Source organism: Battus philenor, unplaced genomic scaffold (genome assembly GCF_028537555.1).
Source record: "Battus philenor isolate CCGP_79_NKW_IND1 unplaced genomic scaffold, ilBatPhil1.0.hap1 SCAF_18, whole genome shotgun sequence".
In the NCBI taxonomy this organism is placed as follows: Eukaryota; Metazoa; Arthropoda; class Insecta; order Lepidoptera; family Papilionidae; genus Battus; species Battus philenor.
In genome coordinates, this window is record NW_027181680.1 from 672,366 (window position 1) to 688,513 (window position 16,148).

Consider the following 16,148-nt stretch of genomic DNA (forward strand, 5'->3'; position numbering starts at 1 on the left):
AACTAATTAAATAAGGTCTAAGAAATCTTTCGGAACTTATATTCGCTTACACTTTTTTTTATGACTATTGGGGGCCTCTCGTACCCCTATTTATGGTGGGACAGGGACTTTATTGGCAATTTAATTTTTCACATGATTTTTTATTTTCTCTCTCTTCTTTCATATTTTACTTTCTCTTTCGGTCTATTATCTATCTTTCATCCTACATTTCTACTTTCTTACCCTTTTGCTCTGTTCATCTATCATTCTTTCCTCTTTTCTTATTACATTTTTTCATTTTACATTTTTACTTTATGCTTACACTTACACCCATGAAAGAATTGTTAAACTTTTTAAAAATCATTTGGCTAAGAAAAAAGATTTCTTCGCATTTAGTATTGAAATACGGGGCATATTATTTTAAAAGTTTATATTCTTTTAACTGTAGTATATTTGTGTCATTTTATTCTTTGACTGTTGCATTTTACCACCTTTTAGATAGTGAAAAGATTTTGTTCCTGTAAAAATTTTACAAGCATATTTTACACTATATGTTTTTTTATATAGACATATTGATATATATATATATTATATCGATAATTAAAATCAAATTTCATTTTCAGTAATGTCTGTGTCCGCCCACTGTGGAAAGATGATCTGGATTATCGGAAGACGCTATATGCAATGCTTATGCCCAACAGTGGACGTGGATTGAAGTAACTATGAACATAGTTACAATTTTAAATATCGATATTAAATTAATATGAATGGCACAACACTATTAATTAATTAAACCTTTTTAAAGGAAAAACAGAGAAAATATAAGATACTTCAATTTCTTTAGTTTACTATACAGTGGTAAAAATCTTTAAAGGTTTACTTCTGTATATTTTTCGTATGAGAACACATTGTTTGTTGCTACTTATGAAGATACAATATACATAAACTCAGCAAATAAAGGTTTTTTAATATTTTTTTATCTAACTAGGCAAACTTCCTGAACATTTTTGGGATGCTATTGTAAAATCGTATATATTGGTTATAGAATTTTCTCAGTGATAAATTCAAGCCAAGCACAAAATATGTTTAAGAGACTTTTTTAGACCGGATTGGATGCCACTTCATTTGTAGATTGCTCGGGTTTAGGTGGCAGAGGGCAAAAGGTGCTTAAGACCCCATTTAAAGTGGCGATGCTGGAGGGCTTCTGGGAGAGCATCGGCTCTGACCCCAACATTATAGTAATAATAAAGCTTTATTTCATTCCATACAAATGACTGAAAATTAGTAATTCAAAATAATAGTTTTGGTAACTTTGTACTAAGTTTGTATGGACCCCCTCAGGGTAAAAGCCTCCTCCAAAGCTTTCCATTTTTCTCTATCTTTGGCAACTTAAACCCACCTGTGACATGCAGTTGCCATGATCGCGTCTGCCCATCTGGCATTAGGTCTGCCTCTCGCACTGATACCTCATGGTCCTGTCCATTTTATAACCCTTTGTGTCCACCTGTTATCAGCGAACCTCGCCACGTGACCTACCCAGCTCTACTTTCTTCGGAGGCAATAGGAAAGACACACGTTTTTTTTGCGAATATCAGGCTTTTACATACTACTATTTTATCGCATTGAGAGACCACCGAACTCTTAGATTGCCTTGGTAGACGCTCCATAGAGTGACGCCGTCATTAGGGGACCATGGCTTGGGCTGACTCCTCGATGATACCCACAGAGCCCCCTCGGCTTGGTCAGCATTAGAACCGGGAGAAGAAGTGGCGGGAGAAACTTCAACAACGCTTCCATCTAGTATGATCGGTTGACGTCCCCTGTGATGTTTGCTCCGACCTCGTTTCCGACAAGACCGGCTAATAATCGAATAGCGACGATGACGGTGTTCAGTAATCATGGCTGGTCTTATAGATCTCTATATTATGCGTACCATATTACAAACTGCGATCGGGAACCCGTCTGCCAAGCGTGGCTATTGAGGTATATCCCCACAGATATATCCATAGATATCTTTGAGGAACGCCTACGACTTGCAGAGGGCGTCTATGGGTTTAAGCGACTGATTTTTAGATTCACTCCAACTTGAATGCCGGTCTCGTGCCGGCGCGAGATACCTACCGATCAAATTTTATGAGCCAGGACGACATCGGCATCATGCGAAGTAACTTCCTAACTTGTGTGCAATGCGCTAGAACGTTTTAACTTCCTTGGCTATCTTTTACAATTTTTTTTATTGCGCCTTCAATATGAGTACGAGAAAATGTCAGCCACGTACCAAATAACGTGATACCCGCATTCATTACGTAAATTCCTTTCGCAGTGCCGGTCTCGCGCTGGTGCGTGATGTTTTTGATATATATATTTTTATTTTAATTGCTTTATATATGCAAATCGTACTTCATTAATAACAAAACATCCTTTTTAAAAGAATAAACAACGAAAACGAAAGTTGGTTTTTCACCGACTCCCATGTTCAAGGCACTGGCAGTACTAGGTACTAGCAAATATTAAATAGATGTATATATATATGTACATATATGTGTATATGTATATGACAAAACGATTTATATTAATTACAAACATTTGCAAGCTATACTGTGTTTTCAAATCCTTATTGTAAACACTCGTGAAGCATTCGTCATTTATTATAAATATTCATTTATAATAAAGTGATATGTTTTCAATTGAAATGCATTTGTTTGAAATAACATCTGAGGACTATTTTTAGTATCGCGTGGGCCGTACTGAGTCACAGGCCACGAGAGCATCCTGCCGCATCTGATGACTGGACCGAATACTCCACATGTCTGTGTTGTTCTTTTAACTCCTTAGTATTTCTATATCCAACTTAAGAATCCTATCTTTATTTTTATAAACTTCATTGTTCTTACTATATAGGAGCCTGTTATCAGTGAACTTCGCCACGTGACCTGATAACAGGTGGATACAAAGGGTCCACGAGGTACCAGAGAAAGAGGCAGACCTAATGCCAGATGGATTCACGAGATCGTGGCTACGGCAGATCACGGGTGGCTCCAAGTTGCCAAAGATAGAGAGAAATGGAAGGCTTTGTAGGAAGCTTTTACCCTGAGGGGGTAGTAACAAACTTAGTACAAAATTATCGAAACTATTATTTAAAATTACTAATTTTAAGTCATTTATATGAAATGAAATAAAGCTTAATTATTATATACTTTAAAGCGGATTGATATTTATAATTTATTTTTATTTACCATAACTAAATCCACTTTATCCTATCTTAAATTCTTACGCTCTCCTATGTAACATACATAATGAGAAAAATGTTCATTTGTTTGTGAATATGTATTTTTTGTACACGTGAACTACCCTTTATAAATACTATTATCTTTTCCTTACTATGGTTGTCTGTAAGAGATTGCCTTGCGTGATAAGACCGCCCATTGTACTTTTCTGTATATTATTGTAAAACTTATTAAATGTATCTCATCGTGTATAATAAAGAATATTAAATAAATAAATAAATAAATATTTTTTTTATATTAAAACGAAAGAATTCATCTCGTATCAAGTTCACCTATTGCCATCTTTAACAATTAGCCCCACTATGGGATGTGGGCACCACGTTGGAAAACACTAGTCTATATCATAATCTGTTATATATCTTTACATGGAAATTATTAAACTGTGTTTTGGGCTTTGGTCCACCTAGTGGGATATCTATCTACGCCACGTGTACTAATTAGTACGAATGCACGAGAAATGTATCCCACTCCCACTTTATAGGAGCAATTCTTCGAGCTACGTAACCATGGTTGTATTTTCTGATTTAATCCCCAACTATAGCTCTCTCCAATGATTTTTTGAAAAAGAATAAAAGTAAATTACCTAGCCACCTAAGAGTAATAAGATGATGAAAGGTAGGCGATGAAAGCAAGAAGGAATGAAAGAACAAAATGAAAGATATCGTGAAGGAAAAAAGGTAAGAACAAAAGAAATTGAGAAGAATGAAAGTGAGTGAAGAGTAAAGATAAAAATTGGAAAAACTTCTTTGTAAACAAAGACCCTGATCTCAACCAATTAGGGATACGAGAGGCCTCCAATAGCGAAAGCCACAAAAAAAATGCTTTTTAGACCTTGAACCTCATAATGTTAGAGACATCTAGATGCAATATACATAATATAACTGGTGTACTGTCTTTTATGCTCACCACTAACACCATTCTACTCTTACTTTCTCTAACAACCTCACTTTTACATTAGCCAAGGTACAGAGACAGGTTCCAGGACGCTCATCATCCACGAGGATCAGGGGCTAGAAAGCGAGGCGGTCATCGTCAAACAAAAGACACCCTCGGGCTGTACAACAGCGTCCATCACGCGGTGGCAGCAATATCACGTCACACACGTGCATGTATTGCACGGACGAGACTCAAGATGCGATCGCTAGGTTCATCAATGTGAATACGGCAACCGCCGCACAGATACTAGCGCACAACCTGATGATGCCAATATGGAGTAAGGATGAGAAAGTGGTCGCACGAACCGTCATGTTAAACACTGGACATTGTTAGAACGACATTAAATAGATCAAGAGATTTAGTAAACACTGTAATATACAAAACGTAAGCGAAAAAAAATTCGGAAATATTAAACGTATATATAAAACCAAAGACAGACGCTAATGTCTGTGGAATATAGATAAAAAAAAACTTATATATAACCTATACTATATATAGCTAAATATAGTCTATACGCATGAAGGATTTGTTAACTTTTTTGAGACAAAACATAGGCGTAAATAGTTTATTTTTATTACTTATATTAATCGTGTGTCATTTGGTAAGATTGAAACAATACCCCTACTATTTGTAATGAAAACGCGGACGAAAATAGAATTGTCATCGTCGATTACGAACCATTCCCGTCTCGTAATATTCGAGTTTATTATTAACAACAATATTGTTGTGGTTTTTCCTTAAGCGCGTGTCCGTAGGCGGGCAACGCGGTCACGGCCGCGCGGCTCTCCGAACTCATCTCGAACTCATTTATTCCGCGAATGAGTTTTGATTAATTAGTAGTAGCTCTATGTATTAAACACAACTTTATTTGCCTTTCGTCTTCATTGTTTTATTTAATGTAAATATAATGTTATTTTTTTCCTCCGATATATTTGTGGTTCAATTTTACTTTTAAATCTTTATAAAATTCGTGTCCATATATTAAAAAAGTTTTTTTACACCCAATTAAATGTCGAAGTTTTTTTATATTTTATTACTATCATCGTTATCATTTCATTCATAAGACGTTCACTGCTGGACATAGGCTTTACCCATAGAATTACAATAAGACTATTTGGAAGTTTTGAAAAAACTTTTTTTAATATACGAACGCGAATTGTATAAAGATTTAAAAGTAAAACTTACAAAAACGTTGGAAGAAAAAAAAAATGAAATTACATTCATAAACAAAACAATAAAGACGAAAGGTACATGAAAGTTATGAGTTGTTTATTTAAATTTACTTAAAAATCTTTTTAATATTTGTACACGAATTTTTTACACACGTTTAAATGTCGAAGTTTTTTTTTGTTTCACATACATAAGCTTTCCCTCATAGATTTACAATAAGACTATTCGGAAGCGCCATGTACATCGTTTTGTTGGTAGACTCATCTCTTATATTATTTAAATCAGTAAACAAAAGTGTTCATATTACAAACAGGATTATCTTCATAATAAATATGATATAAATAAATTACTTAATATATATTTCCCAACACAGTAAAATCTACAATAACTACACTTTACACAGACTTTATACAGAGACGAGTCAAGATACTGATTGTTAACAATGCCTTGCTTTCAGAGCTAGGAATATTGGCGAAAAGTTACCAGTACATCTGTATTCTTCACACTCCATTTTGAAGAGTGTGCAGTGGAATTGCACCAAATTATTTTCCCATCTCCTTTCTTCCATCAGACAACAAGACGCATGGATTCACATCGTAGGTGCGTGTAAAGATAGATAGCACCTATAGGCTACGTGTCGACAAGAGATGCCTCACAATGTTGAAGTATTGCAAGAGGATAAATCAGTATATATATATTTAATAGAAACGGAACTCAAAATAGGTCGGGTAAGATAACAAGAATGTTATAATACGAAAAATATATATAAAGATTCATTGTAAAGTTATAAATAAAATAAATTAAACTAGAAAACAAATCCTGTGATAATAAAATAAAAAAATAGATAGAAAATACCTTAGGAATGGAGATGATAGATATAAATGTTAAGAATATAAGAAAATGTGATGAAAGATAAAAGTGTAACAAAAGAGCTTAAGAAATATTAAAGAAGTAAATGTATTAAAATGAACAAAAGAAACTCCCGAACACACATGAAGGGTGAATGACAGGTCTTCAAAAATAGGGACCTTAAAAAAATATGCGTATTATGTAGGCACATCGAATAATTTTTGAAATCAAAAAAAAAAAATTAAGAAAGTTCTTTTTAAATACAATTTCTAATTAAATGGACTCTTCAAATATTGACCTATATTCACAAGTCTATAGTGAAAAGTTATTGAAAAATATATAATCTGTTGTATAAAGTATTAAAAAGTGTTACAAGCATTAAAAGGACACACTTAAAACTCGCTTAACGCAAAATAACACCGGCTGAGTTGGCGCCGAGCGCGCAAAGGTCGACCGCGTGACAATGACCCCTTTCGCCTTATACGAGCCGAGCACCCACCTCAACATTCCCCAGAACAGATGTTCTACTACCCGACCGAAGGCTACATGGCTCAGGTACTACTCAACCATATGTTGAAGTGATATCCAAGTATCACCAACTTTAATAACAAAAACTACATATTGATTTGTCAAATTATTCAAGATATAAAGTAACATAGTCGAAAACCTTAATATACCTCCGTTCAGCTTACCGGACCTTCTCAAGAAAAAATCTACAGCAGAATCTTTTGATGAGTTGGCCCGGCACATTGTCAGAGACAATTGTGTAAGAAAAATTATAAAACGCTGTCGTGCCTCGCAGCTGGGAGAAGAAAGATCCGTATCAAATAGCGGCAACCCTCTCCCAACTGTCTGCGTTTAGTTTAAGAAAAAAATTAATATTGTAAAAAAAACACTAGCGATACAAATTAGAATTAATAAAAAAATGTAACATAGTTGCATTTCAACATACTCCCACCCCCTCACCTCGACTGATATGACGAAGAAGAAACGAGGAATAAATAAGAGAACAAACTCACATATATCATCACTTTAACCACATCTGTATATAGACTTCCACCATAGATTCAAAATTAAAATATACTTTATTCGAATAGGCTGTTACAGGCATTTTCAAATCGTCAATCCCTACAGGAAGTTCCACCGGCTCGTAAGGCAGTAGGCGGTATTAAATATATATCTATATATATGTATATGAGACAATTTCTCTCAACTATGTAGGTATATGCCTGAAAATAAAAACAATAATGCGTTGTTCTAACAGAGAAACGACATTTTAAGTTATTATTAAAATTGTCGATTCCTTTTAATAGTTCATTCTGCAATATTTTAAATTATCACTTTGACATCTTAAATACCGACTGCTTTACCGACCGGCGGCCGCAATGGACGCCATCGTAACACCGTTACTAACAGCGCCATCTATGAAGTGTCAAGGCTAAACAGACACTGCTTTACCGACCTAAGCGGTGCACTATACAAAATTTGTTAAAGAAACTCGTTTCTCTACATATATATGTATATATATATATATATTCTAGTTAATATTTAAAGTCGAAGTGTTACCCGTTGTTCTATCCGCCGTGCTCAGGGAGACCTTGAAGCTAATTAATCAATTGCTGTAATAAATGGTTCGTTACGAAACACCTCATGTTCAAGTGTACACGAAATAATATCTTCGTTAGATAAAAATTGAATTCATGCACACCCAACTATCTTTCTACACCCTCATTTTTTATACGACTTTGTAATAACTCTATTGGCGAACGTGTGGACTGAATAAATTAATTCAAATGATGTCTAAATGTAGTCGTGTGAATTAAAGTTAAGAAAGTGACATTACTTTCCGCTCCCTCTAATAGGTTTAAATTTGAGCTAAATAATAAATTATACATTCTAATAGTATCATTAGATCAGTGGTTCCCAAAGTGGTCTATATCGACCTCTAGGGGTCTATGACAACCTGCAAGGGGTCTACGTCAGCGAAAAAAATTTGGGGGTCCATGAAATGAAAATGATCCACGATAGTGGATCTCAACACATACACTGATAGTACCTATTTACTTACATCATACTATCTTATAATATCAAAACATTTACATTATTTATAAAAGTACCTATGAAGTAAAAAAATATTAAGATGTTACGTATATTTTACATAACAGATACAAAATTTTATATTGAGTAGTTTTAATTTAAATTCAATTAATAAATGTATAAATTAACATGTGTTTTTACTTTAAGTTTTTAACACTAAACTTCAATACATTTAGAAATTTACAGGAAATCAATATCAGGTAAGTAGGAGGTCTACCCAACACGAAAATACATGGCAAGGGGTCTATGACATAAAAAAAGTTTGGGGAACTCTGCATTAGACTGATAAACTCAACTAGAATATACCAAATTACTTCATTATTTCTAGCATAATTATTTATGACTATTGTCATCAACAATTATTATTGTTATTAGTAGTTTTATATATCAAGAGATATCTCATAGTTCCGAACCTTTTAAATCTACAAATATACATAGAGAAATTTTGTTATATCTAAAGCGAAATATTTCCTAAATTTAAAATCAATGTAATTTTAGGTAAGAAAAGGACCAATATTTAGCCACTTCCGCACATGCAGTGGTAGTCGTACGAGCTGGCGGGCGGTGCACTTTGTTGCACGACTACCACTGCATATATTAATATAAATATTGGTCCTTTTCTTACTTAGGATAGACTTCCGCAAAATAACGCCTGATTCCATTAAATATTTAAGATCAGCATGCCTAGCTGAACAGACACGTAAAAAACCAGATTATTTCAATATCCGTTCCAATGTAATTTTATAATATAGGAATTTAAAACTGATTTTGTTGTGAACTTTCTCAGATAAAGGCTTCAAAGCTTTCGTAGATTTATTATAAGGCAGCAATGTCAACACTTTTTTGTTGTTCTCGTGTTGTTTTTAATTATGTTTTAAATTAATTATAAATTAAATCCACTTACCAATTATAATCCTGGTAAACACGCACACAGACCTCAAACCATGATCACAGACACACACAAGCACAGATCTATATATATCGTATCAATATCGGTTCACTTCACACAGTCGTGTCGTTGCATTTTAAACACTGCGCCACTGTATTTAAGTTGTTTTCACTTTGTAACCTGAAACAAAAAGAATTATTATCGATTTGTCTATGATACCTATACACTAGTTAACTCAAAAGAAATACGTTTGAAAATAGAATCTAATTTAAATAAATACATTTAAAAAACTTTTAAGTTAAACGGTTTTTTGATACCCATATTGTGGTGGTTGTGAAAAAATATGTACCTAGACCGCCATATTGGAACGGCGTCCATCTTGAATTTTAATTTTTGACATAATCATCGTATTTTACTAGTGTAGCCCTTTCATTTGATATCCATATTGAGGGGGTTAAGCAAAAATATGTAATCCGCCATTTTGTATCGGCGGCCATCTTAGATTTATAATGTTATTGATTTTATTATATTGTATTGTCATCTAAATTAAATGTGTGTACCAAATTTCAGATCAATCTGACAACGGGAAGGTGCTTAAATTTCAATTTCTTTTTTTGACCCAAATAAACAAATTCCGTACGAGTCGAACTAAAGAAAACCGTTTAAATACGTTTCGAATCGAGAATAAGTTCCGACACAGCCTAGCTGATTAGTAAGTTAAAGTAAGAGCCCTTTGGATTGTACGGTTTTATCCGAAGCCTTAATAATATCGAACACTAGATAATATTGGCAAACTTTTTATTAAACGGTTTTATTTAGTTCGACCTGTACGGAATTTATTTAGATTAAAATTAGAAATTGAAATTTAAGCACCTTCCCGTTGTCCGATTGATCTGAAATTTTGGTACACACATTTAATTTAGATGACAATACAATATAATAAAATCAATAACATTATAAATCTAAGATGGCCGCCGATACAAAATGGCGGATAACATATTTTTCCTTAACCCCCTCAATATGCGTATCAAATGAAAGGGCTTCACTAGTAAAACACGATGATTATGTCAAAATTTAAAATTCAAGATGGACGCCGTTCCAATATGGCGGACTAGGTAAATATTTTTCCACAACCACCACAATATGGGTATCAAAAAACCGTTTAACTTAAAAGTTTTTTAAATGTATTTATTTACATTTTAAAAACAGTATACCGTTTTTATTCACTACATTCAAAGTACACGGTAACCTACCGCTATAGCCTCTGGCTATTACAAAATGCGATGATAAAATCTCGCAATGTACATCGTAACCCAGTGTTGGGCTTGACGTTTCACAAGCTAAGTGCGAAAAGTGACGAAAGTATGCAATAACACTTGCGAATTTTAAAAAAACTTCGAAACACTTATGGATGCAATCGAATTATTTTTATACTAAAAACTCTAATCAAATTTATGTTGGGCCTTTTTTCAAAAACCTTTTGAAACCCATATAGCGTTTTGTTATATACTACATTTTATAAACATTGCAATAACATTACAAGGCTTCAAGCAATCTCTTAAGGACTACCTTTGAATGGTTTAAAAAACATTATACTTTATTTAAGAGGTTTCAGCTGATGAGAATAACATACAGGATTAGTTATAGCTATAAAATGTTTAAAACAATGAATGTATAGCTATTTTTATGTCGATTAATGTGTAGTATTTTCAAAATTCAATGGCTTCAGATATAGAAAATAACGTAATAATTATGTAGTAAAAAAATTACGTCGTTTTCAAAATTGTGATTATTTTAAATTAAAATTATTTATAATTTATCTATCTGTCACTGCAGTATTTATTGGAATATCGTATTCAAATTTGAGGAAATAGAAATTGTAACATATTTCAGAGTGATCATTTTATACAGAGTGATTGGAAATAAGTGTGAAAAATTTGGGGCTTTTCGCTAAAAAATGAACTTTACATTCACCTTCCAAGCCTGTATGCCTTTAACTAATCATCCTGTATATTTCGAGGAGTTAATTCTGCGTTTTTCGTCCGACAAAGATATGTATACATTCTCCCCTGTACAGCTTATACAGTTATAATATAACATCATGTATAAGTAAAATGTTTGCAAATTTTATCTATTTCTCCTCTCCCGGTGGAAGTTATCTCATTATGCGTTAGATAAAGGAAGCTGTGCCTTTGTGCCTGCCGCAAGTATTTATGGGCACGATCCTGTGATAACAACAGCCCCACTTGCATCCTTATCAGTATAGATATGGCGTGCGAGTTGTAATTAAGATTTCTCTATTCAAAAGCGTATTAAGACCTCTTTGTCTACACGCTATTTAAATTATATAAAATAAAATACTGGCAACTTTTTTACTTTTTTAACCCTTGGCTTTCGATGCGATTTTGCGAATGTATCGGGCGCATGGGTACAATAAATTTACGAAAGGATATCAACGGTGTAGGAACCTTCTCAAGGACCAGTAAGGCATTTCTATCGCTTGAAACTAACTTAGCATAACATAAACACCGTTGTCGCTGTCGCGCGCCATCTGATCTGCGGCTTGAATAGCCGTGGCGCCAAAGAGGCGTCTTTTAACCGCAAAGGGTTCAATTTTAAAAATTTCAGTATCAAAAAAGCATTAGATATAATAAAAACTATAAATAAAGTTTTTGTGTACATTCACATCGATTATTCTAGATAGTATTATATTTTATTCTTACATTTTTTTATTTAATAAAAAATGCAACGTTAAATATTGCACCATATAAACTATTTAATCGTATTTGTTTTAGTGCCAACACTTTCATCTTCACTTAAGTTATAAAATAAATAAATTAAAATCGATACTTGGAAAGAGACAATCGGCTAATTTCGGCTTCGTACAGCGTTATCTCTGTCCCGTACTACCTGTCTCTTTCCAAAGGTCGATGTGTAATACTTATCGCCTGGTACTGTAAATAATAGTTTCACAGATTCCTCGGTTAGTTTTACAATTAAATATTAATTTAAATATTATTATATCATTAAAAGCTATAATAAAATTGTTCTAATTTAATTTCGTAGTTTCTGTTATTTAGATTTGTGTTATAAAAACGCATTCAATGGAAAGTGTACAGGACTAATAAATACACATGTGTGCATAAAATCATGTAGTATAAAGAATATAGTTATTATTTTTAAAAAGATGTGTTCTTGTGGATTTTTTTCTTCTTTCACACAATTATAATATACAACACTTTGCGAAGCAGAGTAGATTCAAAAATAATGTAAATTAAAAAAAAAGTTGAAGATCAAAAAGAGTCATGTCAAAAGTTCCAATGTTGAAAATGTTTATTATATATATGTCCTTAAAATCGAGGCTCTTAAACATATTACCACGAAGACTCTTGGAATTGTTTCGACATATCGCGAAAACCTCGCGAAGCCCTCCAAAAATAGTTTTTCACGTATATATTTATATTTTTATATGCTACAAAATATATTTATATAATATATATTTATATGCTACAAAATATCCTATTTCAGATTCCAAGGAAGTGCTTTTCCTTCTTCTTCAATATGAAGTGGACCATTTATTGTTTGATACAATTTTATAATGTAAGGTTGCTTGAACGTGTTGGAGCAATGCAAAACAAATCTTTAAAAGGCAAATAATGTACGTATATTCAATGGTTGATTAACCAAAGGTATGGAGTGAAATATTTTAGCGCACGGCACGCTAAGAAGGCATGCCCGCAAGGCCGTGCGTGGGACGCGGAGGCGAATATCGCCGATCGGAACCCGACCTGTCGAACGGGTTCCAGGCTCACATCTAACGTAGGCTAATGCAAAATAATCAAAAAATATGATTTTCGTGGAACTTTGGACAATTTGGCGACTTTGTAACATTACATATGAAATAAAGAATCATTTTGTAAGTCTGTAACTGCATAGAAAGTGATCAATCCAAAAGCAGGGAGGCCACCAAAAACATTCATGCAAGAGGTTCACCAGAAAAAAAAAACCTTATAAAGAGGAGACCTCAACATCAAGAGCTACAGAAGCAGCCAAAACAACGGCAACAGAACGAGGACTGCTTTCTCAAACACCACCCGAAGGGGGTAGAAACATTGTTCCCGAGGAACAAAAACGCGCCACATTTTTTTTATTATTTATAATTTGTATCGAAATTTAAAAAACACTAGGTTTTTTTTTTTACAATATTTATTTTTCGCTTTTACTAAAAGCTGACAGTTGGGAGAGGGTTGCCGCTATTTGATACAGATCTTTCTTCTCCCAAGTGCGAGGCACGACAGCGTTTTATAATGTTTTTACAAATTTTCTTACACAATTTTCTCTTATGGGTAAATACAGCTTAAACGCGTCTCTAACATCGAACACATTATTTAAAAATAAATAATAAAAAACTATTTAAAAAATTATTATTCTTCGTACGTTTAAATAGAATATAAAAGATTATGTATAAATTCCTGTCGCCGAGTAAAGCGAACAAGGTTTTATTCCATCCCACCACCAGCAATATATATATATAAGGTTTCGTTAATGTAATATTAAAAACTGAACATTGTTAGAGCGTCTTGAAAAACAAACAAGACACCTATGATCTAATAACCTAAGTAAACATTGTAAAATGCAGAAACGAAAGCAAAAACGTTAATGTCTGTGGATTATAGATTCAATAAGTAAAACCAAAAAAACATAACATGATCTTATATCGTGTTATACTTTAAAAATGATCGAACATAAAGAGCAGCAATGCTTTCATAAACGATGCATTTGCTTATCTCAGATTACCTCCACGTTATGCAAGTGCAAAGTTTGTCCTCTCCGCAAGTCAACGTTTACTTTTAACATATAACTTTAAGTTTGTTGCCTATGTAACTTGAACTGACCCATATTCATTGTTTACTTATGTTTACTAACATAAGATTAACAACGTTTATACTTGAAATGACGTAATTTTAAAACTTTATAAGTCATCTTCTAATCTGCATCCTTTTATCTTTTTGATATAATAGAATAATTAGTTATTTTTAGTTTTGTAATAAGGCAATAGATTGATATCTAATATATAAAAATTCCATGTCACAATGTTAGTTACCGTACTCCTCCGAAACGGCTTGACCGATTTTTACCAAATTTTATATACGTATTCAGTAGGTCTGGGAATCGGCTACTATCTATTTTCCATAACCCTAAGTAATGAGGGTGGTTAACCCTTAAATTTTTTTTTTAATTTTATGACGAAATTTTTTGTTTTTATTTTTTTATGATACAGCATATAAAAATACATATAACCCTAAATTTTCACCCCCCTACAATCAACCCTTATTTTTTATTTCTAAATTAAAAACATTACTTTTTTTTTTGCAAAACAAAGTTTGCGTAGAGTTGAACAAAGTATTTTTCTAGCTACATTCCAGTATAAGTCCCGTCAAAATCGATCCAGCCTTTTCAGAGATTAGCCGTAACAAACAGACAGATATACAGACAAAATTTATACTATTTATTTATATATTCATATCCTTAAAAACGATTATTTTAATTTTACAAACAGACACTCCAATTTTATTCATTTGTATATTTAATATAAACAAAGAAATCGCTGCGGTGATCTCTATAGAACTGTGCGTAGCAACGGCGTCTATCGGATGATAAAATTATGACATTACTGCTGCTACTCTCTTGGTTGGTTTACCCCCCTCCCCCCAGAAGGAGGACATGACATAGTCAAGGTTGAGGGTAGACCCTGGGCCTGTTAAAGAAGCTGAAAAAGAGCAAAGGAAAGGACTACAGAGTTTCACTACGAGGTCGAATCAGAAATGAGATCTGGAGAAGAACTTAGTTCGAAGAATTGCTCACGTGAAGTGGCAATGGTCGGAGCACATCGCTGGTGCAACCAATAGCCGTTGGAGTCGAAAGGTTCACGAGTGACCATTACGAGACAATAGATGCAACGTTAAAGTGAAAAGATGTCACTGAATGTGGACAGCGCATCACAGGTCAACTTGGCGATCTTTGATGAAGGCCTATTACTTAAAATGGGCGATAGACTATGATGTAAATATATACACAACTATGATACAAAAAGCCGTCTTATCACTCTAGGTCAGTGTTTCCCAACGTAATTCCCACGCCCCACAGGAGGGGGGAAGGGCGGTTTGAGTTTCAACGGAGGGCAATTCTAAAATGAACTCGACACAAGCTTAACTCTATCACTTTAATATTAAAATGGTGTTTGTAACATGAGGGGTGCAAGAATTTAGATTGGAATGAGGTGGGGCAAGGCACAAAAAAGTTTGGGAAACACTGCTCTAGGTCAGTGATTCCCAAAGTGGCCTATATCGACCCCTAGGGGTCTATGACAACCTGCAAGGGGTCTTCAGCGAAAAAAAATTTGTCGGTCCATGAAATGAAAATGGGGGTCCACAGACTGGACATTATTAGCCGAGGAGATTTAAGATTAAGCCTTACAAAATTGACGCCAAATGTTGATAATTTATTATTAAAGCATCAGGTTCATCCTTCTCGCTAAAAATATTGACTTATTACTTATGTTATTTTATTTATAGTTTATTTTATGTTTAATTAATGTTAAGTATATTTTACATAACAGACACAAAATTTTATTTTGAGTAGTTTTAATTTAAATTCAATTAATAAATGTATAAATTAACATGTGTTTTTACTTTAAGTTTTTAACACTAAGCTTCACTACAGTTAGAAATTTACAGGAAATCAATATAAGGTAAGTAGAGGGTCTACCCAATACGGAAAAACATGGCAAGGGGTCTACGACACAAAAAAGATTGGGGAACTCTGTTCTAGGTGATCTCTACCAGCTAACATAAAAAAATTATAAATAAATAAAGCGAGTAATTTTTAACAGTAACGATAGTTCCATTGCAGACATGATACCGAGTTACATGGTGTTTGCT

The 16,148-nt window shown here is 33.5% G+C and overlaps 1 protein-coding gene across 1 annotated transcript in view; it reads right to left on the reverse strand.

Moving 5' to 3' along the window:
• form3 (formin 3) overlaps positions 1–16,148 on the reverse strand; it is a 141,162-nt gene that overhangs the window by 109,796 nt on the left and 15,218 nt on the right. The window contains exon 2 of the mRNA XM_068763516.1: positions 9,223–9,387. The gene's annotated coding sequence lies outside the window, so the exon portion shown is untranslated. The remainder of the gene's footprint in view (positions 1–9,222; positions 9,388–16,148) is intronic.